Raw genomic sequence first — 20,219 nt, forward strand, 5'->3', positions numbered from 1 at the left:
TCGGAATCGGCGGACGAGGAAATTGTTGAGGGAACAAGACGTTTCGAGCTGGGGTCGTAAAACCAAAAAGGAACCGATTGGTATGATCGCCGCCACTATTTCAGCTTAGGTAGCCGGTTTTGATCGTTATTCGTTATTCGATGGCGGCGCGGATGCGGTATCACGACCATGATTAAGTGAAATTTTATATAGCAAGACTTCGTGCGACCACCGAGAGACAACGGTACGGTGCTGGTACGGTGCACGGCAATGCCTCGAAGCATGGTAGGAAGAGGGATGTGGCAGCAACATCATGTTGACAGGCAACTGTCATTTATTTCCACGCCTGGCATCCCGAACACGGAGGGGCACCGATGTCCTTCGCATGACGGGTGTGAATGACGGAACGAAAATATTCACCCAGAACCCGGCGGTGTGCAAGGATGTGCGGTGCAATTTCGTCGGTGTTTTTGGCTCGTCAAGCTGATCAGTGGTGGCCCAAGGTAGTTGATTAGGTTCACAGAGAGTATTCATCTTAATAATATCCCAGGCTCTGTCGCTCGCTCGCTCGTTCGGTCGCGTCGGAAAATGATGGAACGCTTTTGCGCTGTCAAAAAGTATGCCATGACATTGCTCAGTCAAGTATGCCACGAAGGCAGACACTGATGACGCTCGTCGTCCGTCACGGTTCTCCCTGCCCATGGTGACGTCCGTCTTGATTGAAAATCAACTCGGGAAGGGATTACTTAACCAATAATGGTCGGCTAAGAGGATCAATATTGTTCAATCCCATGTGTACGCAAGGAATGTGTAACGAGCTGGTTGGCAATCAAAAACTGTCTTGATGAATTACCTTCTAGCAGGGAGTGCTCGACAGGGGTGGTGGTAAAGGCGACTGTGGTTTCTCAGCCATTTGCCTTCTGCTCAGGTCTTGTGCCCGAGCTGCCTATCGCGGGCATTGGGGCTCGCTGAATGAAGATTGATAGAGTTATTGTGAGGTAATCGTAGCCATAGTTTTATCATTGTTCAATCGATCAATATGTGCTTGACGGGATAAAAGTATAAAAAATCAACCATTATGTGTGTGTCAGTGTGTGTGTGTGTGTGCGAACCACAGGAGACGATCAGAATGTTCATTGTGCTGTTGTGGAGTGAACAGCAACAACAGTGAAGGATTGTGTCAAGAGTGATTTATTGGAATCCGTGGTTCCGATAAGATCATTTTTAATTTATGCTTCCTTCGTTGGTGTCCTCTAGCGTTAGTTCATGAGCTTGAAGTTCATCAAGTTGAATGATCTGTTGCGAAATGGATGTTATAATGTCGGTCACGATCCTGAATTAGAAAACAAATTAGCTTTCGGCACGAAATAATATTGTGACTATTATTAATTTTTTATTTATCTGTTCAATTGAACTTGCAGAAACCTATCTCATACAATCTATTTAGAATTATAAAACGGATTGAACATTGATTTCAGCAGGATTAGACTCTGTTCATGTCATGTTTATACAATCCGTCTCGCAAAGACAATTAAAAAATCGGCTGCTGAGAACGTTTCTTTAGGTTATCGACATTTTGTCACATCTGTTTTTACAGTTGATTGTTTCCTACTGTGTGTGCTACATACAATACATTTACTGCAAAAGGTAAATAGTTATGATTAAACAATGTGTCTAATTCTAAATAACTTAGAAGAATGATATCATTTTTGATGATGTGGTGATATTTACAAACATATTTTCTACTTAATAGCACATTGAGCAACATTCAAAGCAATTTACTCACAAAATATAATATTTGGAACGCTATGATTCTCCTACTCGATGATGTCAACATAGCCATGTCGACTGAGAAGAATTGTTTCGCACGGAAGATATAACAACTCATAACCAACATTTTGTGTTTAAACGCTGCTTGACTTTTTCCTTGGCAGCTTATCTTTGATCTCACGCAAATGTGTTAGGTAAAATTAGTCCCGAATGACTGATGCTCTAAAAGTCAACATTACTCAAGCCATAAAAAAAATCAGCTTGACGTATGTGCCACCACGTTTACGTTAAAATTCTTTACATTTAGCCCTTAAAAGTTTGTTCGTTTTGTTGCATGTATCCTGGGAGAAATTTTTTTCATGTCGCCCGGTCCACGGAATAAAATAAGTTAAAAATCACCGATGTTGGGTGTTCAGATTGTCTCTCTTATTCCACGCATCAGTTCAGGTGGATTTAGGTACCAGTGTCTCTAATAATTATAGTGCATCATTTTCAAATGTTCGATAATTTGCTATGTATGTTGCTTGGGTACATATCTAAGAGAGAACAGTAGTCAAGAGATGCTTACATGTCTAGTATGACGAATCCATGGTACAGTAAGAAGTGTTAGTCTAGCAAATGTACACTGGACCGACATTAGTCTGTTAGGCCAAACTGCTGAATGGAATGAAGATTGGTGTTAGGCATAATGAGCCGAAGAATTCTGCTTATAGCGCCCAACATTCGATCAACCTTGAAATTAACAGCTTTTAGTGTTCTTAGATAGTAGATAGAGTTATTTAACGCAGTCTACGATGGTTCCAAGGTTAATGAAGGTTAAAATCGCTCTACAATCAATGTTTTAGATGTGCTTTACAACTTGAGACATGTATTGAATCTTTTGGTCCTAAAGTGGATGAGTCTAGGTTTACTTTATGTCTTCGTATTTGTATCCTTCAACATATTAAAGAATGAGAGTGCAAACAAATAATTTTTGCTAGTTTTGCTTTTCAATCGTTTCGTCAAAGGGGCTATTTATTCGGGCCATGAATCATCCTTAAAGAGTCTCCGTGTACAGTTCATTTAGGTCTTCATTTATTTGTTGATGATCGTTACATGCGTTTTGCTTAATGATCAAGGTGATGAAAATTGAATGGATATCTTGATTGTGTTGTGATAATGTATAACAACGTCTTGCTTCACATAACCCCCTAAAGCGAACATTGATATATGACGTCTTGCATTATAGTTTAGAACAGTAAAAAAAAAACACACACAAAACACAAATTACAATTAAAAAAGAGCGACTCCTTCCAACCTTTAATCGCACATGGCTAGATCTTTGGGTAGGTTGTATGTTGTTAAATTATTTCCCATTAATGTCACGTTAATAGCCATCAACAACGTCTAGGGGTGCGAGACCACAACAATTTTTCGGGGAAATGTTATCTGCCGCTCCCATCACACACACACACACACACCCAGCTAGCACACAATAAGCCATTCTACTTCTGAAACTCCGAGTCCGAGAGGGTGTCGAGCCGTTTTGATCGCCCAATTCGCTTCCCCTACACAGGCCAGTCAGCACAGTTGTATGGAGTTGGCCCATGTTGGGGTTCGGTGGTTTGCCTCTGTGAGATGAACAAGGAAACAATGTTACCTTTCGGCTTGCCCAACGAGAACAAACAGAGCTAAGAGGAAGGATGGTAAAATGGCAAAGGAAGTAACGTGCTACGGGAGAGAAAACAATGATTAAGGACAAGAATACATCGGCAGGAAGTCGATTTTTACGCGAGTGTCGAGTGAAGAACGGGCGGCACATAAAGTGCCCCGGGTAGCCGTGGAGCCGGGTCAGATTGCAAGGACTCATATTTCGAAGGACGTGCAAGGAATCAATTCAAAAGGGTGCAGCAGCGGGCCCCTTGCCCTGGTCCCATGGTTGCTGTCCCATCGCCGGCGCGTCCTCTAGCGATCCCTTTTCTCCTTGGACCATGCTGTGCTTTAGAAATGTTACGCCATGTTAGTCGGCGGTAGAACATATAATAGTGTAAGGGGGCAATAAATTATATTGATGGTTCTATTTTCCCGATGGCAATGAAGATCGGGCAGAATGGACGAATAAACGGGCAACAGCAAAAAAAAAGAAGGAAGAAGAAGAAAAAACCCAACGACAGAACGAAGCGAAACACATTAAACAAAATTTATTGACTGCTCGTGGTGTGTGTGTGTGTGTGTTTCTTGGTTCTTTGGGTTAAGGGAAACAGGAAAGCGAATCGTTTTGTTTCTGGTGTTCTTTTCATTGCATTCTCGCTTCAATGCGACCACAGCATGGGAAGGATATGGTGCCTACAGTAGTAGTGCCTAGTGGTGTTTGGTTTTCCTGCACGGACGGCTAAAAAGACGGCAGGGGAAAGTCCATAAGGAAATGATAAACAGAAAACGATAATGATATGGCTAGAGAGGAGCCGATTGTTAGATGCGATCGGTGGCATAATCGTGAACTGTTGAAGGAAACAATAATGTGTGCACGTTTCGAACGAAAAATGCAGAACAAGCCACACCAATAATTTGTGGTAGTCTGCATATCGGCCCTTGCTAGAGACTCCAATATATTCATCGGATAAAACAAAAACCCTCCGAATGGTACTAACATGGGATATAGGACAAAAATATTTCAAACCTTTCAATGGCAAGGACACATGGCCAAATGTTCAAATCGATATTGCACGGAGAGCTTTCACAAAATAACACGAGCGGAAAGCCGTAAATTATTGCTCATTTACATTCGAATGACTAATGTCGTCATACGCTTTAACTAGAGAGATAGAGAGGGAGAGAGAGAGAGAGAGAAAAAAAATGGAATTATTTGTTTCCATGACATTTTAATTGTGCGCTCCCTTCATCCAAAATCTGAAGCATGCGTTACTACAATCGAGGTTTAGAAATGCAATAAAAAGATGTATGTATATATTATTTGCTGTACCTTTACAAAAACGTCCATTACTCACGAACCAAGCCAGTACAGTAAGGCGAGTGGGAATCGTTGGAAACGAGAAGGGGCTTAGAGCGTGCAACTAACCGGGACGGGACAAATTTATGGTCACACTAAATCAAACTTCTCACCCAATAGATATTAAAACTCGACATACACCGCATTTCGCAGGGCACTTCGGCCGGCGTACGGGAGGTGGTAATGTCTATAAATAATGGTCGTTTCTATCGCCTTTTTTCTGTGTGTGTGCCCTGATGCCTTCCACAAATCCAGCTACTACCACTACCACTACTACTACTATTGCCACTACTCTTCTGACCCCATCTAAGTCCTGGACCCGTGAGTGGGACCAAATGGCTTAGTGTACGTGTGCAGTGGCCAGCAGGGAGCGCGGAGTCATAATATTATGTGATCGCGTTTCGTCTTCCCATAATTCATGCGCCGATAACCGACTACGCTTTCAGTTCTGCCCGGGGAAGCAGCAGCAGCAGTAAGGCAGTTCGGTAGAGTTTTTTTTCTTTCTCTCTCTCTGTCTCTCTCTTTCCTTTCCCCGTTTTTCTGCACCATCATTAGGGAAAATTTATAGGAATGCTTTCACGCTTTCTTTTCTAGCTTTGTTGGCGGCTTTTTAACACTTTTATCGTGTCATATGATAGGATTCCGCTCGCGTTCGCTGAGACCCCGTAGCGCAGTGTGATCGATGGAAGGAGCATTTTGTTGTTGAGAGATATTACGATTTTTTTTTTAAATGTAAGGGCTTCTCCATACAATGTTTTTAATCATTTGAAGCAGCATTTGAATCACTCGATGGAATGTTTCAACTGAATAGTGGAATATTGCCATCACTTAGTGGAAATTAGTAACTAGATTATGGATATTGGCAACCAGCTGCGAAATTTCTGTCGAACGTATGGTTCAATCATGCTGAAGTCTAAAATTACCCAATGTTATTGGATCGTCAGTATACATCACCACTAGCTTTATCATACACTGTAATGCACATTTGAACCGGTTTATGCGAAAAGTTGGGAGAAACGAACTTTTGGAAAATCGTTAAAAGTTTTGATAAATTACCACCTCCTTAATCCACAGTCGTGTTGCAAATTTCACCTTACTTCAACATTTTACCGAGTAATTCAAATGTATTAAGTTAAGATTATTTAAGATTATTTAATTATTTAAGATTTAAGATTTAAGATTCGAAGCCCTGTGGGTAGAAAAAACTTCATATCACATTTCAGCTGTTAGTTCCAAAGACGAGTTATAAATTTTCCCCAACTGTACTGTACAAGATTCCATTATATGACTGTCAAGATGCACAATGGATTTGCAATATTTCACTATCCTATGAAACATATCCCTGCGGGATTGAACAATTCCATCATACGAATCACACCACGGTATACTTTACAATAAATTGCTCTTGAAGTGTCATTAAACAAAAACATACTGCACACACACTGACACACAAATCACCGAAAGGCTCAACGTGGTATAAGATATGCTTCGCCAGAAAAGCACAACGCAGAGAACAAGGGAGTTGATAAATATTCATTGCACTTTCTTCTCACGTTTGTGCACATTTATTTTCCTGCGGCAGCAGCAAACGAAGCCAAACAAAGACAAGAAAAAAAAACTTCGAACGAGCGAGCACAGCGAGAAGCAAACGGTCGACCGCGGATCCGGAGGTATGAGAAATGGGCGAAAACAGTCATCATACTTCTTAACAAAATCTCGACGATGAAATGAATAATATACCACTTAAAGGTCTGAGTGGTTGGTTCCGAAATTGAAATCAAACCATAATTGGACCGGTAATTAGTGTCAATAACTTTCCCGTCGCGGCAATTTCAGCGCGTTCCGACGCGTGAGTCGTGAGTGGCGGGGAGTAGGAGGAGGAGCACCGGGGGTGGCGAGTGTGCTGGTTGAGCAAGGGGTTGGGAAGAGGGGAAGGTAGAAAAGGGTCCCGCGGCACAGTTGCGATGCTTCTCGATAGGACACGAAGTCGCATCTTGGTACGTTCTGGTGTGTGCTCTGGTCCGTTTGCACTCTATAGTACAACACTTTGCCGTCTCCTTCGCACGGCTCTTCCTTTTTATCATTTCTCACCCATTTGTACCTTTTTTTCTTTCCCTCCTCTCCTCGTCTCGCCCCCTCTCTTCGCTTTCCCCTCTCCCTGGTGGCTGATGATATTTATTGCAGGCGGTTCGTTAATAAATAAAAATAATAAATGGATGAAATAAAACATTTGTTTTGCTGCCTCCTGCGGTGTAATTTTTCATCGGTTCGTTTTGAAACTCCGCCAGCTCCGGCCCGAGAAAGGGCCCGATCGGTGGTAGATCGAGATCGACACCTCAGGAGATCGAGCAGAACCGTGCCGAAGTCGAAGCGAAGGTAGAAATGTTTGCAGTGCTATCTCTTTCGTTACGATGCCTCGAAGGAAACGTTTTCCAGACGGTGAGTGCGGCAAGCTTCGTCTTAGTCACGGCCGTAAACTGTGTGAATGAAACAGCGAACGGATCGGATCGGACGTCCAACGACGGACCAGACGGAACTAGTCAGTCCTGACAAGCGCACCACTACACCGAAACGATGAACCCATGGCTGCATGGCTATAAATACGTATATCTTTAACTGGTGACACCAATTACATAGGTTTAATATGATGATATCCATAAAATGTGTCATCTTCTGGCCTTTTCCCTTCGCCATCCGGCCTTCGAGCATCTAGCACGGTTGGTTGCGAAGGGGCGTCAACGGTGTCAAAAGCGGATCGGTCGAGAACGGAATCGACTCGCTGTCGTCGCTGTCGTTTTCCGGGCACTGGCACAGCGGGTGGTACGCGTGACAATTACCGGACCGGGAAAAATCAGGCACCATTACACGACACGAAAACCGAGTGCGCCGAGGCGAAAACACATCATAAACAGAACAGTCTTCACACAAGACGGGTAATCTCGTGGCTCGTGGTCGGTGAGGATCGCCCGATGCTTGCCAACCCGATTGGAATCAGTTTTCCAGGGCTCGTTTTTCCAATTTCATGGCTGTTTATGCTTATTCGCTTCGTTTTCGGTTAGTTCCTTGCTGTTGCACATTGTCCGAATGCGTAACGCGAGATAACCCCCTGGTCCGGAGGGGCAGGCGCTTGGATGTTGTTCTGCTGTCAAATGTTGTTGGCATTCTAGTGAATTATTGGCTTCTAGGTCACCTACTGAGAAATTTCATGTTCCGTCACTTCCTTTCCACAGCTAGACGCTATTCTCATTTATCATCCAGGGTTATTAGTTGTGCATGTCCTGCAGCATAGATCATGGAGAAGGGAAACGTGTTTTGAAAGAAGTAGAAAAGGGATTTAAATCATGCCCACGTTAGGCTTGAACGACAACAGTAGCGCAATAAAGTACGGTGATCATGGTTGTCCGTATTGGTAGCCACAAATCAAGAGTGGAAATAATTTTGAAGCATTTGAAGTATAAATAGCTTACGGCTACAGTTTTAAAGTAAATAATTCATTGGTCTGATTGCTATGTATGATATTCTGCTAATCCACATATTGATAGAGGTTCTGGCGGATGGCTTCCCAGTACGTCGGGATGACTATCTAGCTACAGGTACAATCAAGTCTCAGCAAGCAACAACAGGCTGTCCGCGAGACCTTTCGAGATTGTCGTGCCAAAGAAGAAGAAAATGATTTCTGTACGCTGTGCTATCGAAACACATTTCCCCATCATTTGCGAACCATTGCTTACAATGTTTCAACACGCTTTAAAGAGGTTTTACACCTTTTAGCTGGTAAAGTTGTGGTAAAGAAATTGTATAGAAGGCACACAATAATTTAAATAAGAATCTAAAAATGTATCATTAGCATAAGTTTTGGAAATGGATCGACTTGGCTTGTCAATTCAAGCTCATATCCGTTTGTTGTATCAATTCTTTAGTGACACAGCTACATAAATCCGGATAAACACGCCAAAGGTAGTGAGTCTGTAGGCACAAACTAGGATTGACAAAAATGTTAATTCCGACCTTAAAGGCGAGACACTCGACGTGAGCTGCCCGAGATTTTAGCAAAAGCTAACGAAGTGGATCATAAATTGATTAACTTTTTTACGTTCCTCCTTCCGAACGTCCATCGCAGCATCGCTTTATCGGATGCGTGCTTATGGGCCGTGTGTTTCCTGTGCAGCCAGGTTCCATGCGCATGTAAGCCTGCGTCCAAACATAGCGAATTGGCGGCTGCGGCTGCTGGTTGTGCTGCACCGTTAGCCCATGCGCACGGTTGCGGCTGCTGATGAAGGCATCATGATTCAAGATTATTGACTGTAAATAATAAACTTTATGAATATCATCATTTCCATTTACCCGACACAGCTGAAAGCGTTTATGATGCAGAGATTACTATAAATTTCCACCGACACAAACCGACCGACCGAACCGACCGAACCGTCTGGGCCTATAGCACCAACAGCATCGCCGACTAATACCGACAAACTGTGCGATGTTCCGGTTCCATCCCATTCCACTCCTCGCGCCTTCTCGCCGGTGCTGTTGTTGTTGGCTGGGGCGAACGAAGCTTGCACGGCATGGTGTGTCCCTCACGCTGGTTTTATCCCGTGCCTGTCGTGTAGTGGCTTATAACGTTTTTCGATGTCACAACACGACGGTACACAGGGACACAGGCCGGCAGCACCGCACGGTCCGGAAACGGCAAACGGACGGGCGGGCGGGAGTGCTGGCTTTCGGGGCTGGTTGGTGGTGAATATGAGAAAGCTGATTTTAATGGATAAGCAAATTAAGGAAATGCCGGATCGTAAATCATTTCTCATCGAGCAATTTATTAAGTGCCCATTTAGCGGAAAGCTAAACTTCGTGTTGCGCAAAATGTGGCGGATGGCGGAAAGATGGTCGGAAAATTGGGACGCGGAAGGTGCGAAAGTCGATCATCTGTTGGCGGTATTGTTGTTGTTGTTAAAGCAGTGTTGTCACCTTTCGGCAAAGCATTTTATGTGGAAAATGTAGGAAAACGATCTGAAACAAACAATATGAAACAATGTGGGCAGTAAAGGGCGGAGTTTATGATTAAAAATAAAAGGTATAAGATATCTTCAGTTTGGGACCTTTAGTTTGATGCTACTAAATTTTTTAAAATGTTGATCTGCATCCAAAACTGGATTATATTTGAGTGTGAGATCACAAAACAAATGTCTCCATATTTTAAACAATGTGCGTTTCGTGATATGACTACAATACAAGGTGTTTCGACGCGTTCCTTAATATTTTTGCCCACGTCCCAAAATTTGTTGGCTCGTTCCCTTGAATTATTGTATTTGTTTCAAGTTTTTATTCATGTTTTCATGTATTTTTGATTTCAATTCCTAATTTTAGATTTATTGTGATACGCTGCAAATTGATACGAATTTCTCGTGTGAAATGTTAAGAACCTGTGAAGATTTGAAGGTAACATATTTTAAATTTACGAATAAAACAGCACATTTTCAAGTAAAATGACCTTAGGTTGCATGGCATTAAAAAAATATAAAATGTAATTTACAGAACAGAGATACACGAATGAGCTAAAGATAATGTACTTCATATATACTTCATTACTACTATTCTAATGATTCGTGTTTCTAATTCAAACTAACCAAGTTAACCGAATGTCTTCTTAAGTGTAATAAACCTTTAATAATCCTGCATCAAACAGTTCGGGTTTGGATTTTAACGATTGTATGTCCATTTCGATTTGAATACCTCTTTAAACTCCTTCCGGTCTCTTGGTGTATCCTCTCTTCACGTCTCTTTGTGTTTCTTTTTCTGTCAGCTCCTTCTCTCATTTTATCCTTTATTCCACTCCATCTTTGAGCTTTCGGTAGTCTTTTTTTCTTTTTGATTTTCTGTAACATTGTGAAATCTATTAGCTGTTAGGTTAGGTTTATTTAGTAATAAACTCTTATTTGTTAAGCCAGTTAGCAGACAAATGTAAGTGAATAGATATAAATATAAATATTGTACCGTACTTCTTTATCGGTAAACGAGCTATCGCTTTTATATATTAAAATTATGTTAAAGGTCGTGTTGGAAATCCATAGTGGCAGGGTTCATGCTATCTGTAAAAAAAATTGCGGTATTAAATAAAAAATATATGGCTACGCGTTACAAAACCTCAGGACTAGAACAAAATTAAATGGGAACGCAAAAGAATTCAGAACAGCGAACATACTTCGGAACGTACGTTCAAACTATTGCGAGTATGGCTTAACAATTGTGGAGACCAGAGATGGTATGCCAAGTAAAATCAGAGTTGTAGAGCATCTAAAGAAAAAGTGGAAAGAGATCAATGAACCTGTTATAGGCGGGCCATTTAATTAGGCTTGTTAAAAGGTGTAAAACAGACCTGACTAATATTAAAACAATTTAGCGAAACCCTCGGACGCTGTAGAAGCATCATATTTAATTTTTAAAATCGTTATCATACTGATACCTGTCCATTTCTGTACACTTTATTGCCTGTTGTATAGTGTTATGGTGCGATAAAAAATTAAATTTGCAGCCAAAAATCAAACGAGGGTAGTATTAATGATGAAGAAGCTTAATGCTGACCGAAGCACCAAGACTGCGGTCACGATGAAGGATAACGTTACCAGCGCCATTCGTTTGCAAGCTTATCGGTGCCTTCGCTGCACCTTGCCACATAGTTAGGCGCACAATTTATAGATTAGACATCGAAGGAAGTTCGTGCGGTGCACGATAACGTGAACCCCTCCCGATGATTTCGATTGTAAAAGCGTCATCCGTTATGCTGATTTACCCATTATTGTTTTGCTCAGACGCACAACAGCAAGATAAAGACACCATGTCGAGCGACACGACATCCCCGAGTGAAATCAATTTAATTAGTCAGCAAACTCCATGGGACATTTGCAAAACGGCAAGGGGGGCAAATATTGCCCAAAAATGTGCCCGTTCCCGACACGAGCCCTGGCCGAGCCATGTCTGCTGCTCGTTGAGAATAATAATTTGTGTAATTGGATACCTATACCTGTGTGCCACCAGGCTGCGCGTGAGCCTATCGAGGAAAATATCGACGATGCTGTGAAGGGGTTATAGATTTCAATCGGCAATATTGAATTATGGTCTGATTTCTATCAATCCCCATCGAGCGATTGACGGGACGGGATGTATGTGGACGGTTGGGGCCGATGATTATATTTCTTGAGTTTGCGGTTAAACTGATGCAGTGTACTTGCGGATGGGGGTTTGCATCGGTCGAACCCGGTTTTGCCTCGGTCAGAAACTGATACAACTCGTGACGGTAAGTGGCAGAGCAGAGCAGAGCCAGTAGGAGCGTAAATCAAACATCATGTGCTCATCAGCGCAACACGGGAAATAGAATATCTGCCTGCCATTAGGATAGCTGTTAACTTTATGAACGATTTATGGTAATGAAGCATTAATTTACAGCCATTTGCTCGATCGGTGCCGGCGATAGAGAGCCGAGCTGAGTGGGTATATACGACAGCTGAATACATTTTAACACAGCACAGGACCGGTGCAATCGTATCTGCGTGCCCACCAAGATGGGAGGACCTGTACTTGCCCTTGGTGCCGGATTACAAGCGTTCGATTATTAAATCATAAATATTAGCACATATATTTCACAAAACTCAAACCAAAAACACAATTTAGCGTGGTGTTTGATGATACGATCGGTGGTTTATCACAATCAATGTTCTGACAACGGCAAAACGAGCAAACGCCATTACGCCATTCCCAAACCTTTCGCTCATTTATTTATTTGCTTCGAGCGCCAAGTACACGCACCTTTGCAGAATAAGGTCAACTATCCTTCAGGCCGTTTCCTGTCGATTTTAACGATTACCGCTGATGGGGCGTACCTGGGACGAGAGCAGGCGAAAAGGTTAAATAGTAGTGTGAGCTTTAAGAGCTGTTCCACAAAACAAAAGCACCCTCGACCGCCCATCTTGTCGGGCATCAGCACACAGTCCGGGCAAATGGGGCAACTTATTTTTTGAGCGGCCTGCGATGGGTTGCTGCTTGATTTGTAGATCTTTTCAAGATTGTTTTCGCTCGCTCTCTCTCTCTCTCTCTCTCTCTCTCTCGTTTATTGCTGCCCAGCTCCATACCTACAACATGCCTGTCCATTTCGACGCATGCCTTCACCTTTCCGACTGGCCAACGATGATGATGATGATGATGACGGCGGGCACCTCGGCCCCCAGTCGTCCACAGACGAACGCAGTTTGCGTTTTTAAACTCATGGTCGCTGCGCCAACACCTTTGCCGCCGACCGACCGTTACCGCACGCGGGAGATTGAGTATCATACCATTTACACGAGGTCGTACCGGAGCAGCACCGGAGTGATTTATCACAACGAATAGGTGTGCAATCAATCATGCTCAAAGCAATATTTCATAAGTATAATAAATGACTGAAAGCCCCTTTGTTAGCGATCATACTTTATTAGCGAGCATTAATAATATCTAAATTAATGAAACGCAGGCTGTCAAACTGTTATTGCTGGCCGGCGTCCGTGGCGGGGCGCAGTCGGGGCGGAACATTCCTCGCCGGGTTCTGTTGGCTGGATGGTTTATTACACCATGGGGTTGGTGTGTGCGTGTGTGTGTGAGTTTGTGTGATCTGCTCGATGTGCCGAGGCGATGTGTTTTTCCTTTGATTATGACGAGTGATGAGCGCTATCTGGGTGTCTGTGTATGTGAGTGTGATTGTTGGGTACGATGGGGGTCAGTGGAAGGTGTACGATTAATGGTGGAAACGTCAGTTGGAAAAGAGTGCAGAAAAGGTAGCACCGTCCGCCCCGGCCGAATGCTGCCCAAGATGCGGCTGGGGGAGGAAATGAAAAATGAAGCCCTGAGCTTGGTGATGGGGCAAACGGATTGGTTGGTGATGGAGTGAGTTCGTCGAGTAAAAAATTGTAACCCAGCTAGAGAGGTGATGAATGAAACTGCGAGTGAGAGAAAGAAAGAGAGAGAGAGAGATGAAGACAGATCAACAGATATCACACATTAGCCGACCAAGCTGGCAAGGAGTATGCCAAAGAAAGCCAAAGTATTGGAGGATATTTCGGGAAACAATGAAGCAAAGTCGAAAGGCCGTGCAATAAACGAAAATCAAACAAAAGCTCCCCGAACTAATCAAGAGCCAGTTAAACGCACTCGAGAGCGCTCTGCTGGATGGCTACCGAGCCAGGGAACCAGCATTCCGGCGAAGTGAATGGCGCTCGGCGGAAGATAGTGACGTTGTGACGCCAGACATTGAAGGACAATCGATTGGCGAACAATGTACCGGGCGATTGGCGATGGGCGAGAGCTTTAGACTAATGCTTCTCACAGTTCGTGACTTGAAAGGACTGCTGTCTGTTGGCATGTCAGTTGGCTTGTGTTCTTTGAAATGAAATATTAATTGATTATGATATTTTCCCGACATGATTGATTGCTCCATTGACAAGTCGGAGGGCTTTACCTTGCTCATTTGTGGATTGGCTCGATGGTATGTATCATTTGACTTTTTGTGGATTTTTGTGTTCTTCTATACATAGCTAGGGATGCAAAATAGGACGGTAAAATACGTTGGAATGCAAATATTTCCACGCATGTCTTGTTGTGACTGTTGGGTGAAAATTTAGAGCAGATCTACATTGGTGTTGTTGTTTGGCATCAGCCAACCTTCATTAAGCGATATAGTACATTTTGCTACCTGAGCCACAAAAAAAAACAAGGTTAATTAAATCATACGAGTTATCTGTAACATTCCATTATCGAGTTCCAACACCCCAGAAACGATGCTATTTAAATTTGTTGGTGTAATTTATCATGCGGTGAAAAATGGACCCACCCAAACGGCTGAACCAGCTTCTTGTGGTTGCTGCCATGCGTTGCGTGCTACTGCTGGTGCTGCTCCGGGTTGCGCATTATCAACAACAGGCCACAGAATGCAAAAAGCATCGATCATAGAAAGACATGGGAACCCGAAGCGACTTGTGTGTTGTTTATGATATTGATATAATTTATACGTGTATTCGTGTACAGTTCTGGTGCTTGCGACGCAACGATATGGCTGGGCCAAGCCCATCAATCACTCGGGCCGAAACCAAGCTGTAGGCAACAACAACTGTAGGCCGGTTCACCTCGCCTCGGAAGTGCTCAGGAGATACGGACCGATAGACGATAAACCGAGTGCCAGGTTCGTCTAAACGATGCAAACCAAGGCGGTGGTGGCAGTGCTGGTCTTGTGGCGGCGCGTTATTGTATTGATTAGTTCTACCCGATAAGGTCGCGACCGACACCCAGCCCTGGACCAGCTGTCCAGGTATCGGGTCCGAGAAACATCTATACAGCCCACATCAATCAGACGAAATCCCCCCCTCCCCATTAAGTTGGCCGATGAGGGTTGGGTTCTCATTTGAAATTTACATCGATCATGTTGACAAACTTACGCCTGTCAAGCTACTGACGGATTAGTTTTCGATTGGGCCTTTGATAGTGGGCCCGCAAAATGATTGATTAAATGATATGATAGAGAATGTGGGAAAGCGGTAGCACCAACACGAGGGCAGCCCTAAATGAGGGCTTTGAATGTGAAGCACAAAGCGTAACAGAGGACCAGGGCAAAAAATAAAAACCCGGAGGAGCTCATTGTCTTAAACCGTAGGGATACGACTGCTAATTACCTGGGCACTGCTGTTCATGCCATTATGCACTCTCACCACAGCCGTCGGTAAAATGGCGTCCATTACTTTGCACAACCACAGTGCTCGCTCGCTCGCACGACAAGGAAACTCTTTGCTCTCGACACCTGTGCGATGGCAATCATAAACCCAGACGCGCCAGACGCTGGACGTCGACACGATGGACAGACCGCGCAAAACACACCGTGACACAGTGTAAATAACATTGTCAAGGTGTTAAAAAGTGTTTGAAAGTATGATGGGTCGGAAATTAACGACCCACTGAATATTCATTCGCCGTTCACATCGCATCACACGCGAAGGGCTCGGGCACTCAAGGAAAATGCGCCACGACGTGTGACAGGGGCGCGCACATACACATCACCTCGCTTGATGAGAGCACATGCATCGGTGACACACTGGCAAAAACGTACACATACAAACACACATACACACACACAGACGAGCTGCGGTGCAACTGAAACCGATGGAAAATGGCACGGTACGGTGGCTGCGTGATGATGTGACACTCTGCCGTCATCGTTACCGACAACTGACGGCTGTCACCAAAGGGACAACTAATATCATGTGCATGCTTGATTAATTTCAAGTTTTCAGCCATCTCACGTCGGTTGTCATCGTGTGAAACAGACAGGACAGGAGAGTGTGTACGCTTCCCTGACATTATATCGGATCTCGTTTTGTTTCCATCCTCGTTCCGCTCCCTGTCCTTCCCACCACCAATGTCTGCGTTCTGCCCTGTGGGTAGACGGCGTTGCCGCATTTTGTCCTTCCTTCCCTGCCTGGTCGGTCGGCGGTATTCAGCGGCATTCGACCGGGATCGACCGACCGAACAGTCCGCAACCGACTGCACGGCACGGCGAGACGAGACGATGACGACGGAATCAATCTTAATGCTAGGTGAAGTCTATCATGCAAATTGACATTTGCACGCCTTTAGAATGATTGCCGGTGTGCTCGTACCTCGTGTGGCACGGGACGGGTTTTTGTGATCGGGGCTCGGGTCCCCATGGGGGAAACCGGTGCGGAGCCACCGAAATGTCTCTCACAAAACGCTCGATGTGCCGCTTCCGCCGACCCGGGGACGGCTTACCCAGAGTTCGAGTCGAGTATCCGTCGACCGTCGAAGTTCGTCGTATCTTGCCTTTATACGTGCCCCCGTTTGTCATGTTTCGTTTTGCACCCGGTAACATTAAACCCGGCGCTGTCGAAGAGCCCGGTGCCGGTGCGCGTCGGGTTTTGGGTTGGACTCGTTCGAGGCCACACGACGACCGGGCTTGGTGGCCGGGTTTTCCATACTCTCCTGTTTAATTTTGTTGGCATGCTGTCAGACTTGTCAGACGATAGGAAATTATAATTGATAGATGGATAGCTAAATGTAGCAAAGCACACGCACATGCCACCACTCACTCAAACGCACACACATACACACACGCGAGCTCACACGTATATACGGGCGCGCATACATTAGGCCAGCCCAGCGTCTGCGTTAGTTGACGCAACCCGAACCTCAGGTGAGCCATGAAGGTGGGTTCTAGGCAGCCTGAGAAGAGAGCATTTGAGGCACCGCACCGGGAGGTCGTGTCCAGTGTTCCGCTGCCGGCTGGCAGCCTGTGGCCTAGTTATTTATTCATTCTACCCCGTCACCGCACGCATGGCGTCCACGGTAGCCGCACAGAGTGTAGTTTTGTTTAGTCAATTTTGTGTCAACAAATTTTGGATCGCCACCATGACACAGCACAGTGCCAGCCGGGAGGGAGAGCCCATAGGCCCACGTCAAAGATAAGCGAAGATGCGGTTGATGATGTAAAATCAATCGAATGGTTCCAGCGGACGGCAGGTCCTTACACTCCGCCGGTTACGGTAGCGGATGAGATAAGGGCTCTCGATTCAGATCAACGGGGGCTGTTGTGCCGGCATGCCGTACGACGGCCTGTGCGGCTGTGTACATTGAAGTGAGCTACTTGATGCTACCGAACTGTCAAGACGCTGTACACACATTGCACTGTGGCAGCGCAACATTTGCTCGACAACATGTCCGCAGGGGTAGTTAATGTCATTGTCGTCCCGTTCGGTGGTTTGCTTTTCGGATTGTTGATACTTTGCTGTCCGCTGCTGGCCCGTTCCACGTCGTGTTAGTTGTTATTTTGGTGTGTATGTGTTTTTTTTCCTTCACTTTTTCCCTTTGGTTTGATTAAGTACCCCTTGTTCGGTTGTTGCTGCCTTACCGCACCTCGTCCCGCCGTCCCTTCCAAAAGAGAATGGCCAGGAGTGTGAATCACATTTTGATTGATTGATCATCATCAGGGTCGACAGCGGGTAAACGAACTTCGGGACGAATTAACACGCAAACCCTAGCGCACCACCAGGCTGTGGCCAGGGATCACCAGGGAGTAGAGCGTGAGCATTCATTCCGTCGTGCGACGAATGCCTGCCGAAAGGGGGCCATCAATCAAACTGCCAACTTACCCCGTTCAGTGTTTGCTCGGGCGCTGCGTTGTTGCGTTGGTTCTGTTTTTTTATTTTCTTTAAATTTCCGATAAACGATAAACGGGTCGTGTGAAACGAATGTTTTATTAGGGTGATTTGATATTATATTCCACCATCACTGTCGACGAAGCAGAAGGGAAAAGTAAGCTTTTGGAACGCTGCGTACAGTAGCAACGGGGTCGGATTTTTTCCCTTACCTGCCTGCCTGCCTGATTGCCTGTTGTCCGGATCTTGGTCGTCCCTAGACGCCTGGCGCCGCGCTCGCACACCTGAGGAGGGGTTCCGACGGGGTTAAGACGGCGCGAAGGAAACTGAGGGCTTGGCCCTTCATTTGAACGATGGCGTTGCCGTGGAGTGGTAATTTGAATTTCACAGCACTGTCAGCGGCCGTCGCTGTCGATGGACAGCGACCGTTGTCGCGACAAACTTCAGCTTACCCGCAGCTGATGCAAAGTGGCAGGTTTATTGATTTGCACTGGCCACCTTAGCGGACGTTTCCTGTCGTACATCAATTAACGCTTGTACGCTTGTTGACTCGCTAATGTTTGCGCTGGTGTAGAGAGCGCTGAAACGCATTAGTAGTTTTTTGCCGTCCGATCCAACCTCCTTCACTTCCATTGCTCCACCCCCACCCTCCCCCACCCCTACCAAAGGGAATCTATCGAGGAGACACTCAAGAATGCCCTTTCCGATAGTTTACGATTAATTGCGGCATTTCAATCGTTGCGTTGTAAATTGATTCATTCGATATCTGTTCAAGCGGTTTTGATTGGGAATGGGAATGGGTAGAATGTGGACACTTCCATCAAGACATAAATCTACTCACGGCGCAGTGTCACTTGATCACTATGCAAGGAACAAAGTATACCTGTCGACTTATCGCGGTGCGGGCAGTAGAAGTGACAGGACAATTCATTTAATTGATTGTGCTGCCATGACTTTGAATGGAAATATAATTAGATTATCTGGGGTCTCATTAATAATCTGCAAACGGTGGTGGCCGGTGACGTAGTGCTTGTTTGGTAATAGGTAATTATTTATATTTCAAAACTGTTACTCGTCATCTTTACGCCCTAGAAATCTCTGATGGCTAACTTTATCCTCAAAGCAAATCGAGTTTCAGTGGTTATTCGTATTACGGTTCAGACCACTTTCATCAGCAAATACAGATATAAACCATCACAATGGATTCGTGACAAAAATGTTAACTCGAGTGAGTTTATTCTATGGAGTCGAATAACTAAAAACAGGCACCCAAAACGGGGAGGCTTTTGCTCCATATATAGTAGCGCTGTTCATGCTTAGGGGAATATTTCAAATAAATAGTAGACATTTGCTTGCAGTTGTTGAATGTTTAAGGAACCGGTTGTTAAAAGGCTTCGAATTTTACAAAGGATCTTTTGAATCACTCGGTGGAATATTTCAACTGGATAGATGAATCTTGCAAACCCGATGTGGAAAAGTGCTTTCAGCTAGGAGAAATTTGCAACTAGGTTGTACTAGGGTTACCTTCTTCCCATGACCGGGTTACAATATTCCACTATCCTGTTGAAACAATCCATCAAGTGATTCAAAAGTTATATTATATGATTCGAAACTCTGTTGATCCGTTCACATGTGACTAATATGGCGTGGTGATGTTAAAAATATGTCGGGTGCTTCATATCGGTCCTGCAAAAACTAAAATCCACAACGTTTTTGCAATATTCCACTCTCCGTATTAAACACGCATCTGAGTATTTGATACGTTTGTTTCATAGTATTTTGCCTACTTCTTGCCTTCTTGCTTTAAAATTATAAAAAAATTTAATATAGAATTTTGGAATAATAAATGGAAATATAATGGTGTCACTAAGCAGAACTGGGGATCAAATCCCATCCAGTCATCCTCTTCGTGCACAAGATGCACTATCCAGCTACGAGTAGAATTAAGTCAAAGGAAGTCAAAAATTGCAGGCCATAGGTCTAGGCCTATGGCTGTAGTGCGGAAGACGATGAAAAATTGCCAACGACTTTGTATAAAAACTGGGGGACACTCGAACGCACAGGATACGATAACGTCGTGATTTTTGGGCTGTAGTTAAGCAAATTTGTAACAATCTAATTTGATGACTACTGTCTTTGACAGATATTGATGGATAAAAATGGAAACTTAAGGTGCAGCTTTTACAGGAACAGTAGGATCTTACTTCCTACACACATTGATAGCTGGTGGACTCCACTATACTCATGGAATATGGAATCCATAGAGTTGACGACATTCCGCATAAAGCGACCCATTG

At 44.4% G+C, this 20,219-nt stretch overlaps 1 protein-coding gene and 1 long non-coding RNA gene across 5 annotated transcripts in view; one reads left to right on the top strand and one right to left on the bottom strand.

Moving 5' to 3' along the window:
- Positions 1–20,219, top strand: part of LOC118511033 (lachesin-like) — a 101,423-nt gene that overhangs the window by 12,600 nt on the left and 68,604 nt on the right. The gene's annotated exons all lie outside the window — the stretch shown is intronic.
- On the bottom strand, positions 8,947–19,101 carry LOC118511034. Of its 4 annotated transcripts, XR_004906102.1 has the most exons (4): positions 18,135–19,101; positions 17,917–18,055; positions 15,430–17,695; positions 13,189–13,704 (listed from the first exon to the last, which is right to left on the bottom strand). It is a non-coding gene; the product is annotated as an uncharacterized LOC118511034 (long non-coding RNA). The 4 variants fall into 4 exon arrangements; XR_004906101.1 differs by lacking the exon at positions 13,189–13,704 and adding an exon at positions 8,947–9,748 and having other exon boundaries at positions 15,430–18,055; positions 18,135–19,095; XR_004906100.1 differs by having other exon boundaries at positions 15,430–18,055; positions 18,135–19,095.

The sequence above is a fragment of the Anopheles stephensi genome, chromosome 3 (assembly GCF_013141755.1).
Source record: "Anopheles stephensi strain Indian chromosome 3, UCI_ANSTEP_V1.0, whole genome shotgun sequence".
Lineage (NCBI taxonomy): Eukaryota > Metazoa > Arthropoda > Insecta > Diptera > Culicidae > Anopheles > Anopheles stephensi.